The sequence below is a fragment of the Camelus ferus genome, chromosome 22, assembly GCF_009834535.1.
Source record: "Camelus ferus isolate YT-003-E chromosome 22, BCGSAC_Cfer_1.0, whole genome shotgun sequence".
Lineage (NCBI taxonomy): Eukaryota > Metazoa > Chordata > Mammalia > Artiodactyla > Camelidae > Camelus > Camelus ferus.
Window position 1 is genome coordinate 9,831,147 of NC_045717.1, and position 12,264 is coordinate 9,843,410.

General features: G+C 43.5%; 1 protein-coding gene across 7 annotated transcripts in view; it reads right to left on the bottom strand.

Annotated features, from left to right (window-relative positions):
* TENM2 (teneurin transmembrane protein 2) overlaps window positions 1-12,264 on the bottom strand; it is an 892,554-nt gene that overhangs the window by 365,950 nt on the left and 514,340 nt on the right. The window contains exon 1 of one of the 7 annotated variants that reach the window (XM_032465133.1): window positions 7,260-7,927. The exons of the other annotated variants lie outside the window; for them this stretch is intronic. The gene's annotated coding sequence lies outside the window, so the exon portion shown is untranslated. Of the gene's footprint in view, window positions 1-7,259; window positions 7,928-12,264 lie in introns of those variants that run through there. 7 annotated transcript variants of the gene reach the window in all.

The window sequence follows — 12,264 nt, forward strand, 5'->3', positions numbered from 1 at the left end:
GGAAGAATCTGAGCCCAGGCATTCTGGCTCCGGAGCTCCCACCACACTGCACGGGAAATGACAATGGCATTTAATTAACCTTTGTAATGACTAAGTACCGATCACCGATGTGGTATGATTGGCACTGGAACCAGATTGAACTTTAAATCTTGGCTCCACCAACTGATTTCCTGAGTGAGTTTTGGCAAGTCATCTAACTCTTCTGTTCTCAAATGTTTGGATAAGCAAAATGTATATAAAAACATTTCACAGATTATTCTACGTACTGAACGAAACATTTAGAGGAATGTTCTGAAGTAAATAGTAAATATTATCGTCCAGCCAGAAGGGGATGAGATAGATGCCCGATTCATCTCTTCCTGGACATTTTGAGGATTAAAAAAGTAACATATATGACAGTACATCGCAAACGGTGAAGGGCTCCACACATGGTAATTGTTTTCATTCTGATTATTGGAAGCTTTCTTTTTCAAAGGCTTTGTCTGCAGATAGCAGACAGCTTCCAACTGCACGTCTGTGCTTTGCTATGTGCCTAGGGGACAGCAAAGATAAACCACGGGCTCCAGGCAGCAGCTGCATGACTGTTTCATCTCTCTCTGCCCACACTCACACTACCCCACCATTCCTCGCTGAAAGGTCCTTGATAAGGTGCTAAAGATGAGATAGCTAGGGAGTCTAAGCGTCCATAACCAAGAAAAAGGCTGAAAAGCCCTTCTTCAAAGAATGTAGAAATGTTTTGAAACTAGATGGGAAAATGCACACTAGACTAACAGTAGGTCTAGTCTGCCAGGAGGCCATGGATGTCCCGCACATTAGCTCACTCTGTCCCTGAACAGTCGTTCTGAAGTCATTGCCTCGTCCATAAAAATACCCCCACTAGCAGCACTGAGTTAGGAGGCCAGGGTTCCTTACCGTGGCTCCCTCTGTGCTAACTAGTCGTGTGACTTACATCAAACTAGTTACCCTCCCCAGGCCTTCGTCAACGCACGCAATGTTACTGCACTATCGCATAACAGCACCTTGCGCTTGTAAGAAGTGTGATGGTGTAGTTTCAGGGGAGGAGACTTATGCGCATCAACATTCTTAAGAGCATTCACAACGTTCTAGGCAGCAGGCTTAGCACATTTCACGGCTTGTAGTGTATGTGATCCCTCCACCACCGCCTGGAAGGGGCTATTATTGTCCCCATTTTATAGATGAGGAAACCGAGGTATGTAGAGATCAAGTGGCTGGACCAAGGCCACGCAGTAAGGAATGGGCCAAGCCAAGGTCCTGATTCAGATCTCTGTGGTTCAGGGTCGTGTGGCCACAAAGAGTGACTGCAACGTTGAGATAAAGAGAGAGGAGTAACTAAGTCCAACTAGGATAAGCCGGGAGGGCAGATGAGAAAGAGGAGCAGTGTGGGGGTGACAACAATCTGTAGGGAGCTCTCCCTCAGCCCCAGAATCCCACAATTTCTAAGTATCCTTCTACCAGCATAACAATTATGGAGACCAGTAATGGGGTCAAGATCACAGGCGAGGTCGCGTCCCAGCAGAAATTCACAACCTGACTTGTACTTCCCCCGTCTTCTCCAAGCCTGGCTGACCTTTTTCATGAAGGTCAGAATGAATTCTCACATTTCTGTCTTCAGGTGAGCAGGGTCACCTGCCCTCCAGGGGAAACTATGCCTCAGTGTAGATAGTTGAAGTCATGAAAAAAAAAAAGCCTTAGAGGGAGGGGGAAGAGGAAGCAATGCAGGGGAAAGAGAGAATTAACTCCACAACTGGGAGCATGATAATTGCACCCACTGTAGACCCCAACCACACATGCTTCTCAGTCTCAGGTACAAAGTGACTGGTTTATAATGTGAAATAGGATAGTGCTATGTTGCGGTGGGAAAGACACGGAAGGGGAGATGTTCTGGAGTTTCCCTGATACCCAGGCAGCCCAGTGGCCTGCTGGACAACAGAGGTGTTTTAGTTCAGCTCATGAGAGGTTGCCTTGTGTGCGTTCCTACGCACACGTGCGCGTGAGCACATTCTTAAATCGACTGGAGTCAGCAAAATTAATACGCACCCACAGGGCACTGTTGGCCAAGTCTCTATTTTCATAAATAATGCCTTTCTCGCCTGTACAAGCCTGTTTGAAGACCTGCAGCGCATCCTGGCTACAATTCAAAGCCCATCTAATGAAAGCACCTCCACTGTCAGCAATGTTAATGTCACTTTAAAGAGTGTGAAATGTTGCTAAATGTGTCAGGAAACAATTAGATAACATAAGAGGCATGTTTTCTCAGTGCACAGAGAAATAGATTATGCAGACGGGAGATAAACGCAAAGTTTTCTGAGCTCCAGCATATTCAGCACTCTCCCTCTCTCTCTCTCTCTCTCTCTCTTTTTAATCCAACAGAGAAATTGTTTGGCAAGGCTCAGCCCTGTTTCAAATACTTGGAGGATGGAGAAAGGCCCTGCTTCGCCTCTGACTGCTGTCGCTTGAGCCCTGTGCTATCAGGCTCAGAGAGACACAAACAGTCTTCCACTCAAATTAAATGTGTGCTCTCCTAATTAGCATTATAAATATAGGTTTCTCTGAGCCAGAGTTGATAAAATTACAGCGTTGGGCTGGAAAGGAGCCGGCGGCTCTCTCATGCCGACACAATGGCTCAGCCTTTGCCCGGTTAGAACACTGCCCCCAGAGCCCGCCCTCATCATCAGAGGTCAGCCTGGGGAAGGAAGGTAAATGCCAGGCGAGCTGACATTAGGACAACGGCTCGGCTCAGATGCAATCTGTTCTTTGTATGTGATGGTATAAAGTTTGGCTCGTAAGCTCTGGGGAGAATGGTTCTTACTGTAAAGCTTCTTTGTGGAGTTTTGTCATCTCTGCCACCTGTGGGGTTCCAACAGGGGCCTCAAAACCACAGGCAAAGGCTGACTAAAATGGATTTCCCCCAGTCCCCTCTCAGTGTTGCTCTCTGTGGTTCTGAAACCTCACTGTGCACAATGAAAAGGTTGCTTCTTTCCTCCCAGCCCTGAAATGCAACTGTCCAACTTCTTGCGGGGGGGTTTGAATTAGGCAAGGGAATCGATGGAGGAGAGAGTGAAAGGAGAAAAAGAGTAATTAAAGAGAGATGAGGGCAGAGACTCGGGAATAGGCATAGCTGCTGAGTGACTGTCAGGGGATGAAAAAGGGAAATGATTTGTTTTGACATTATTTTCAAATAATCACCACTGTCAAGAAAGAAACCACTGCCAACCAGGGGTGAAGTGCAGAAAGACTTACAGTGAGTGCAGAGTCTGCATGTCAGGTGATGCAATGATGTGCAAGTTGGGGCATGAAGAAGTGGGTTTGTGTAGGCAACCCCACCATGGTGGAAGTGATGTGACTGGTGTCAGTACCACAACATAAACAAAAATTCTCAGCCTTTTCCTTTTCTTATGAAAACTTGCCACCTAGTACAGGTAAAGAACAAAGACAGTCATGGTAGTAGTTCTCATGTGTTTCACAATTGATTTCGTTCTGCCATCTTAGGTAAATCTTGGAAGCAGGGGATAGGGTTGTCCTGCTGCTCACCTTCTTTGCTAAGCTTCTATTCAGAACGGCTATCTAGTTATCTCTTGCTCTTTTTCTGAGATTAGTAAAATGCATACAGTGATCTGGATAAAGTCAAAGAAAACTATGGCTTAAGACCATCGAAAGCTAGCTCTACAAGGAACTTCAGGTGGTGTCTAGACCAACCATTTCACTCTGCTGATGACAAAATTGTGATTCTGCTTTTCCCAGAACATGCAGTGAGTTAGTGACCTGAGTCCAAGGTTCTGCCCACTAAATTACACTGCTCTTAATAATATCCAAGTTGAAGCACAAAGAGAAAAACCAAAGTTCGAGTTATGATAAAGAGTATCTACTTTCCTAGCAAGTCATATTAATGGGATACAATTCAACAATTCTACTGTGAAATGTGTAACATAGGTAGCGTCTCTTCCTCCTGAAATAAAGCCTAACATACAATGTTACAGCCTTATTTTCCAAACTATGTTCTTTCTAACACTGGGTTTTCTTAGAAAAATATAAATATGTGTCCTGGGAAAAAAGGGTTCCAAGACCAAATGGTTTGTTCAGTATGAGACGGTGTGAGACACTTGAGGAGGAAGCCTCTCTCTGTACTCTGTGCTGGAGTGATCACGTCTGGACTGGCTGGTCCATTCCATTCTAGGCTGACATCATCTTAAGAGCCTGGCTGAGAAACTGGATTTTCCCAGGGGAGGAAATTCAGACTGATGTGTATTTTAGAAATCGTTTAGAAGGTGATAGCTCCCACAACTCCTGAGCCTGGAAAAGAGGTAAGGGAAGATGCAGCAATCCTGAAATAATTGAGCCATGACCCATGGAAGAAGAAATGAATTTTATGAATCAGTTCAGATGTCACTTCCAGGAGTGATAAAAGTTAAAGGAGGCAGATTCAGCTTGATATCTACTGTATCTAATTCCCCTTCTGCTTTATGTAAGTTCTACCTAGTATTATGGGTCCTTAGGCATGAACTTTATTATCATACTTCTTAGGGTGTGATCTACTCTTCTGTTCATTCAACACATACTGATTGAATCACGACTACATTTCAGGCTGTCTTCCAGGCCAGGACACTGCTCTAGCTGGTGTTGAATCTGCACTATCAGTGGTGGTGCTTTTAATCTCTCCATCTCCCACAGCACCTCACAAAGCACTTGCTCACGGAAAGGGTTTACTGTTACTATTCGACGAAACAGAGAAACAGGCAAAGAGCTTTCTAACAACAGTTGCTGAATAACAAGAGAACCTGCATCCTTGTAGGTAATAAGCTCCCCATCACAGAGATTACTTAAGCAGTTCTGATCAGCCCTGGTCAGCAAGGCCACAGACAGTGCTTTTGCAGTCAGTGAGAGGTGAGATTATAGCCCTTCAAATTCAGACGCAGCTCTAAATCCCTATAATTTTGTTGAGTGTTCTTGTCACTCTCCCTTGGGGTAAAGGAGACAGAGGGTCATTTAGAAGCTGTCTTAAAAGTAAACAGTCTGCCCAGCATCTCCCTGCCCCACTGGACGTTGGAGACACACGTGTCTTCCTGCATATCTGAAAAATTTAGTTCCCAGCTGAAAACTACGACCCATATAGATTCATGCATCCTTAGAGGACTTCAGTTTATTTAAAGGAAACATGTCACTGTGTTGAAGCTTAAGCTCAAATTAATTATAACAAGTGTAATACTTGGCCAACCTTAGTCTCATGATTCAACATTCCCGCTTGATCAGTTTCCAGGGCTAAATGAGAGCCTGTAACCATTCGCGGTGTAGTAACACGTCTTCCTTTTATGAGTGCTTTCATCTGTGGATCTCAAAGCACGGTGTAAACAGTGATTATTGGTCACCGGGGAGGTAAGGATGCTCAGCTCCTTGGGCAAAGTAGGTATGGGAGGGGCTGCCGGGGCAACGTCTGTCCAGGCAGAAACTGGAACAGTGGGCTCTTTGTTCCCACCTTTTTTTTTTTTTTTTTTTTTGCTATGATTCCAGTAAACAAGTTGAAGCATTTGTTTAAGCCAAGAGTTGGCATATGTGTACTTAAACTAAAGTAGTTTCCTATCCAGTATAAGAGGTTGAGGTAAGTGATTGGGTGGAAGATGAAAGGACGAGGAGAGGATTCCCATAAGAGTTCCCAGACCAGCCATCAAACGAAGAGGTTCTTGAATCTTCCCTCCCTTCCTTTCTTCCACTTATTCAACACACATTCTTTGCACGGCTGACACATGTCAGGCACCATTCTATAGGCAGGAACTATGAAACGAAAAACCAAAATCTTTGCTTTCTTAGAGCTTTTGGTAGCGAGAGAGGAAAACCAACAAAGAAGTAATAGCAAAAATAATAACAAATAAAAACCCAACTCTCTCTATATATAATTTACAGGCAAATGCCTGTCCACAAGTACGTACACATAGATGTCTGCGTACACAGGCTGCAGGTAAAAAGAGTGAAAAGTAAGCAGACTAGGGAGGGGCAGGGTTGGGTTCCAGGGAAGACCTGAAAGAGAGGTGGAAGGAACACAACACTTCTATTTCCTTTGCTTCCTCCCCACCCGCCTCCTAAACAAGAAAGCTTCGTTTTTTGGGGTTTTTTCCCCCAGTCTTCAAATATTCTTTATTGGAAGGCCATGCATTGCCTTCATTTATTATATTTCAAATCACTGTACATTTACTTCTGTGAAAACACTGCCTCGCTTTAGCAGATAGCATAAAATGAAAGACATAACAAGACCAAAAACCACTCTAAATGTTTGAAAATGATGCTAATTGTTGCCTAGAGAACTCTTTTCATACAGATCAGCAAATCATTATTTTACTGGCAATTGTATCCAAGAAATATCTCCCAGGAAGAAAGAGGTTATAAAAAAAGGCTTTTAGATGTTCTGGAACAGAACCGAACTGACAAGGTAGATATCCATCTTTTATCCGACTTAAGGAAATCTAATAAAATCTAAGCTGAGAGGGCTGAACTGTGACCTTTGTCCATTCTATACATGCCTCAGAGTTAACATTTCTCAACATTTACAGGGATGGTCCAGAAAAATAAGCCATTTTCCTCCTGTAAACTCATATTCATATGTGGTACAGAGTAGTAAATTAATTTTGGTTCTGTTCCCTGATTTCTCCTTTAGCTTGACCTGATTTTCTTGCAAGCCTCAGGCACAGTTAATTTGTAGGGAGGGGTGTGTATATATATATATCAGAGAATATATATTTGTGTGTGTGCACAAGTAGACGGGGATCTTTGCTGAAATATTAATATAGTGCCTTTTTATTATTATTTATAGGAGAACTATATCTTCAGGGCTTTTAAAATAAAAAGAAATGGAAGATAGGTGACGCGAAATTATTTTTTAGTGCTCATACCCTTCGGCTGATATATAAATAATACAAATGAAATGGCAAACAGCACTAAGGGTACAATTATTGAATAAGCAGAAATGCAGATTCACAACAGCGCAAAGTTCCCGGTTATCATCACGATAGGGAAGTGGCTATTTACGTAAAACTTTGTAAGTTTTTAAAATCTCATTAGAATTTTGCTGTAGTTGAATTATTAGATCACAGAACTGGAAGATGAATTTCGATCCGTGAAGCTGAAAATCTAAAGCTTAGACAGCAATCGTCCACAAATATACAACTTCTTGTCTGCACAGTGTAAGTAAAAAGCAAGCTGTGATGGTCTATGGAATGAAACAGTTGCTTAATTGATACTGAGAGACCCACCATTCTAGACAGGCATGCAGTATTAATGGTGGAGATACTGCTTAATCCTTTCCCGGAAAATACGCCAAGTCCTGTAAAGAAAGGCAAACATTTTCTCTGAAACAACGACAAAGGAAACGTCACACAAATCACATTGGAATCACCTACTTAAAGCACGTTATGGGTGAAATTTCCTCTTCTCCAAAAGAACCTCAATTATAATGAATGTCTCACCGCTGTAATCTCCCATAGGGTTATGGAATCTTATTTATTTAAATTGGCTGGTCGTCCCTTGAGAGTTCTACCAATGGAGTGACGCGAAAAGTCATTACTCTCATTTTATTTTTAAATTCCACCGAGCAGTCTCAAACAGAGCATGATCACTTTCTCCAGCACTCCCACTGTGGAGAATCATTTGCACCGGGATGTGCGCCAGTAAATCATCATGCCCACTGCTCACACAGGGCTTTCCATCTCCGGACGTTCCTCTGTCACTTGGTGGGTAACACATCCGGCTCAGAACGACACCTCCCATCAAAGCTTGACTTAACGGCGGGGCACGTGTGCTGCTTTTTGTCTAATTCTGCCAATTCTTAAATTCTCTGAGGAGTACACATAACTTCAAATTCCATGTTAAAGAGATCGATAAAAGAGCTGATCATGCACATTTGCTTTCTAGAAGACTCATACTCAGCTTATCCAGCAGAGACGTGAAAGCCCAAAACAAAGCAAAACAAAAACAAAAACAAAAACAAAAACACACTAGTTACTATTAAGCCCAGATGTAATGAGATCAACGCATGGACTAAAAACTGGGGGCTGTCAAATGTTAAAACCACTAAATTCTCATCTCGTTAAATCATCTGATGGCTGTTTCTTCTTTAGTTAAATAGGAATAAATAATAAAAAACAATTTACAACGAAAAGATGCTAGCGTTTTGCAGCTGCTGAATGTCTTTTGGGGAGATTAGGTTCTATAATGAGGAGATATAACCATCATTTTATAAAAGCTGTTGCTGTCTTGGGAAAAACACCACTGAATACGATTAGAAAAAGCCTTTCCTCCATGAACCTATTACAGTCATGCACTGATTGCTTGGCAGATGCTTAATGACATCTTCATAGCTGAAAAACAATAATTTGTTACTGTAAATCTTGACGTAATATATTAGGTTCAACTGTGCTTTTACTAGCTCTACCTTTGACGTGAGTGGTTTAAACTTGCAAAACCCTGCAGAAGTTGAAAAGCGAATCGACTAGCTACACTTTTAACATAGGTATAAATATTTCCCGGTAGCTTAATTAGAAGTCTTTCTCAAATAATTTAAATATCATTTCAAGCATCCCTGGCTGCTGGTTCTCCATTAAAAATATCAAGGGTACGGTAATGGGAGATGAGACTTACGGAGCAGGGAGAATTCTGTGTGTGGTATAGACAATCAGTACTAGGTAATACACAGCCAACGTTACTATCCTCTTCATTTAAAAAAAAAAAAAAGAAATCATAGGATCAATTAAGACAGTACCAACTGATGTAACTCTAAGAAAGATATTTCTACAAGAGACAATTACACTGTGGCTTCAACGTCTTTCACGGGAGAAATGAAGGGAGGAGGACGGAACACAACACTGCTGTTTCCTCCCCTTCCTTCTCGCCTCCCTCCCAGATGAGTGAGCTGCAGGGATCCTCAGCTGTCCTAGCAGAAAGACCCAAGCAAGTATCGACCCTAAAACTCCTTTTTGCTGCTACTGCTTCCTATGAAGACAGACATGTCCCCAATCAAAGCTAAAGCCCCAGTAACATTTTTTATTCCTTACAGTCAAAAGTCTACCCTTGAGCTCTGGTATTGTTACATCCAAGGCCAAAATCAGAAGCCTTGCAGGGAAACTTTACATCCTAAAACAAGAAGAGGAATGACAGCTAGAAGGGAAAGAGGTAAGAGGTTTTCTGACCTTCCCAAATATTTTGGTCGTGTTTGACAGTATGAAATCCTTGCTTAATATCTTTGGTAACTAGGAAAAATCTGGATACAGATACATATATTTCTTTATAATTTAAAAAAATTAAAAAAAAATACAAGCATTAAATGTCTTCTTGTCTAAGACAAAGGACTTCACACCAGGACTCAGAATTCGTGAGTCACTGGATAAACCAAGATAAAACTGGCTCTCTCTTCCAGTTTATCCACCCACCAGCCAGCACACAATCACACTGATCAGCAACCGCCCAGTTAACCTCCCACTTACTCCAAGCAACATAATATCCAAGTTGGGAAGTGGAAATCTCCACGGAGGCTGGCACATTTCTTCAGGAGCAGGCTCTAAGGCTTTGCTCTTTGCTGCTGGGTTCCGTGGAGAAACGTACCTCCTGGGATTCAGGGAATAATTAGTGATTCATGCACTGTAAGAGTGATAGTACTAGGTGGGAAAGATCACACCTCCGTGAATGAAGATGAGAAAATGCAGAGCTGCAATTATTTAGCATTTTTAATGCCAAACCTCATCATCTACAGCACACAAGCCTGAATCCAGCGCTCCAGAGCTGCTATGAAGTCCTTGCAAGCTAATGGGGAGGGGTGGGTGGTAGAGACGCATAAAGCCAGCCTTCGGTGGCCAGTTGAGGGTCCAGTTTACCTGCTTCCTCTTTACAGCCCAGGTGCTTCGGAAAGGAATTTCTCTTAAATTATCACGCAAATCTTACCTCTGCCGCCCCTCTCTCTTGCAATGGTCCCTGGGAAGTTATTTCCCAGGCTTTTTCTGGACTGTATTTATGGCTCTGCTTACTGTCAGATGATGAGGCTACATCATCTCTGGGTGAAACGTGGGAGGAGGAAAGAACGATCTTGTTTTAAATTTTGAGCTCAGGGGAAGGGCTGCATCTTCTCTGTCCATCATACGACCCAGCCCAGCACAGAGGCTGGGGCTGCCACTGAAGTCCTCAGGGAGTCCCCGTCCCCAGTGAAGCCCTCCCCTCCACAGCCTCACACAGCTGATGAGAATGAAGTTTGCAGAGCCGTGCGCTCTCCCCCTCCAGCAGGCCTTGGGGCCACACACCCCAGCTCAGTTACAAGGTACGTGGCCAGCACAGCGACGGCCCCAACACCACCCACAGCCTCAGCTCTGGAACCTGTGTGTATGTTACCCTGCACAGGAAAAGGGAATTTGCAGAGGTGATTAAGCTAAAGATCCTGAGTTGGGATGATAAGAGGGAGGTCACGGGGAGGCAGGAAGGTCAGAGTTCAAGGAAGGAATGCGACCACAGAAGCAAAGAGTGATGGGAGGAAGGGGCCAGGAGCTGAGGAGTGCAGGCAGCCTTCAGAAGTGGAAAAGGCAAGGCAATAGATTCTTCCCTGGAGCCTCCAGAAGGAATACTCTCTGCTGACACCCCGCCTGCAGTCCACTGAGACTGCTGGAGACTTCTCACCTCCAGCACTGTAAGCTAATGGCTCTGTGTTACCTTAAGCCATTCAAATTGCTCACTGTGGGAATTTGTTAGATTCATAATAGGAAACGAACACAATGTAAAACATGGCTTTAAAGAAGGCCCGTTCTACACGGTCTGTCTTGTCCAACACCAGGGCCACCCACAGCAAGGTGCTGGGAACAGGGAGGAAGTAGGAAGGACGTCCAGCCTGCTCCCAAGCTCCTCAGCCAAGGAGCCACGCTCTCTGAGAGCAATCAAGTCAGCAACAAACAGAAATAATGCCGACACTGTCAGTTCTGGCAAAAAGTCACCAGTTTGTGAATCAACTAATATCTTAACAACTATTCGAGAAAGAAAAAGTGCACACAGCCCTGGAGTTTTAGCAGTGGCTGTGCAGGAAATCTTTCCGAGCTGGGGACCGCTGTCCGCACAGGAGACAGTGGCAGCCCACTGGCCTCAGAAACATATATTTTTTGACCAAAACAGTCGTTTTTTCTTTTTTTTAAACTGAATTTTAATGCTTTTGACTAAAATTTGCACTCTATACTTTACAACAGGCCTCACCATCCTCTCTGACTTACCCCTGGCTATTTCATTCATTCATACAGCCTAGATGATCCTGAGGGCAGCCTGAGGTTTCCATCCAAGGGTAGGATCCACGGTCACCCTATTACCATGCATTTACTATTTAACACTTTCAAGTAAGTCTCATGACCCATCTGCTCTGACCCACCAAAGTCTACCCCTCAGCCTGTTCCTAATGATACACCAGAGCTTGGCTGCTGAGCATGCTTAGTACATTCACTGAAAACTTGAATAAGGACACAGAGGGCAGAAAAGAAGCCAAGAAATAGCAGAGACAAGAAAAAAAAAAAAGTCTAGCTGAACAGGACGGATTTTCTAATGAACTGACTGGTGTACAAATGAAATGAGCTTTCTTGTGTGGGAGTGAGTTCACCACAGATGGGAGCATTCAAACAGATGTTCAATGGCCCCTGGTAGTGATGTTAGAGAGGACATCCACACGTGGATAAGAATGGAGGAAGATGACTTCCGTAGTTCAGCCCGAAAGCAAGATTCTCTGACCCTGTGTCCTGACCATCCTCAGGATAACACACAGTTTTGGAATATTGATCCTATTGGAGGAGAAGGGGAGAAATCAAGTTCATTTACTTGGAGCAAAAGATGCCACTTAGGGACCATCCAAAGAGGCTTCCTTTTCCAATACATCGGTCCCTGGTGAAACTCAGCCTTGGGAATGTGGTTCATAAGCAGGTCCCGGGCTATTAATCTGTTAATAAAAGAAACCCAAAATACCCAATAGCATTGTAGCCTTCAGTGTTATTTGTAGCATTTTCCTCTGTGGCTTCACGTGTTCTCAACCTTTCAGGAGACTCTTGGCACCACGGAAACACCTGAGCATTCTCAACAAGACTCTCCAGCACGTCCAGGCTACCTGGGGGGCGAACATTTTCCAGGATCTCAGCGCTACTGACAGGCCAGAGTATTCCTTTCCCTTTCGTTTCTGACTCACGATAATTTTTTTTTTTAATATGAACCACAAACAGCAAAGTCTATGGCTTACATTTTATTTACTTATTT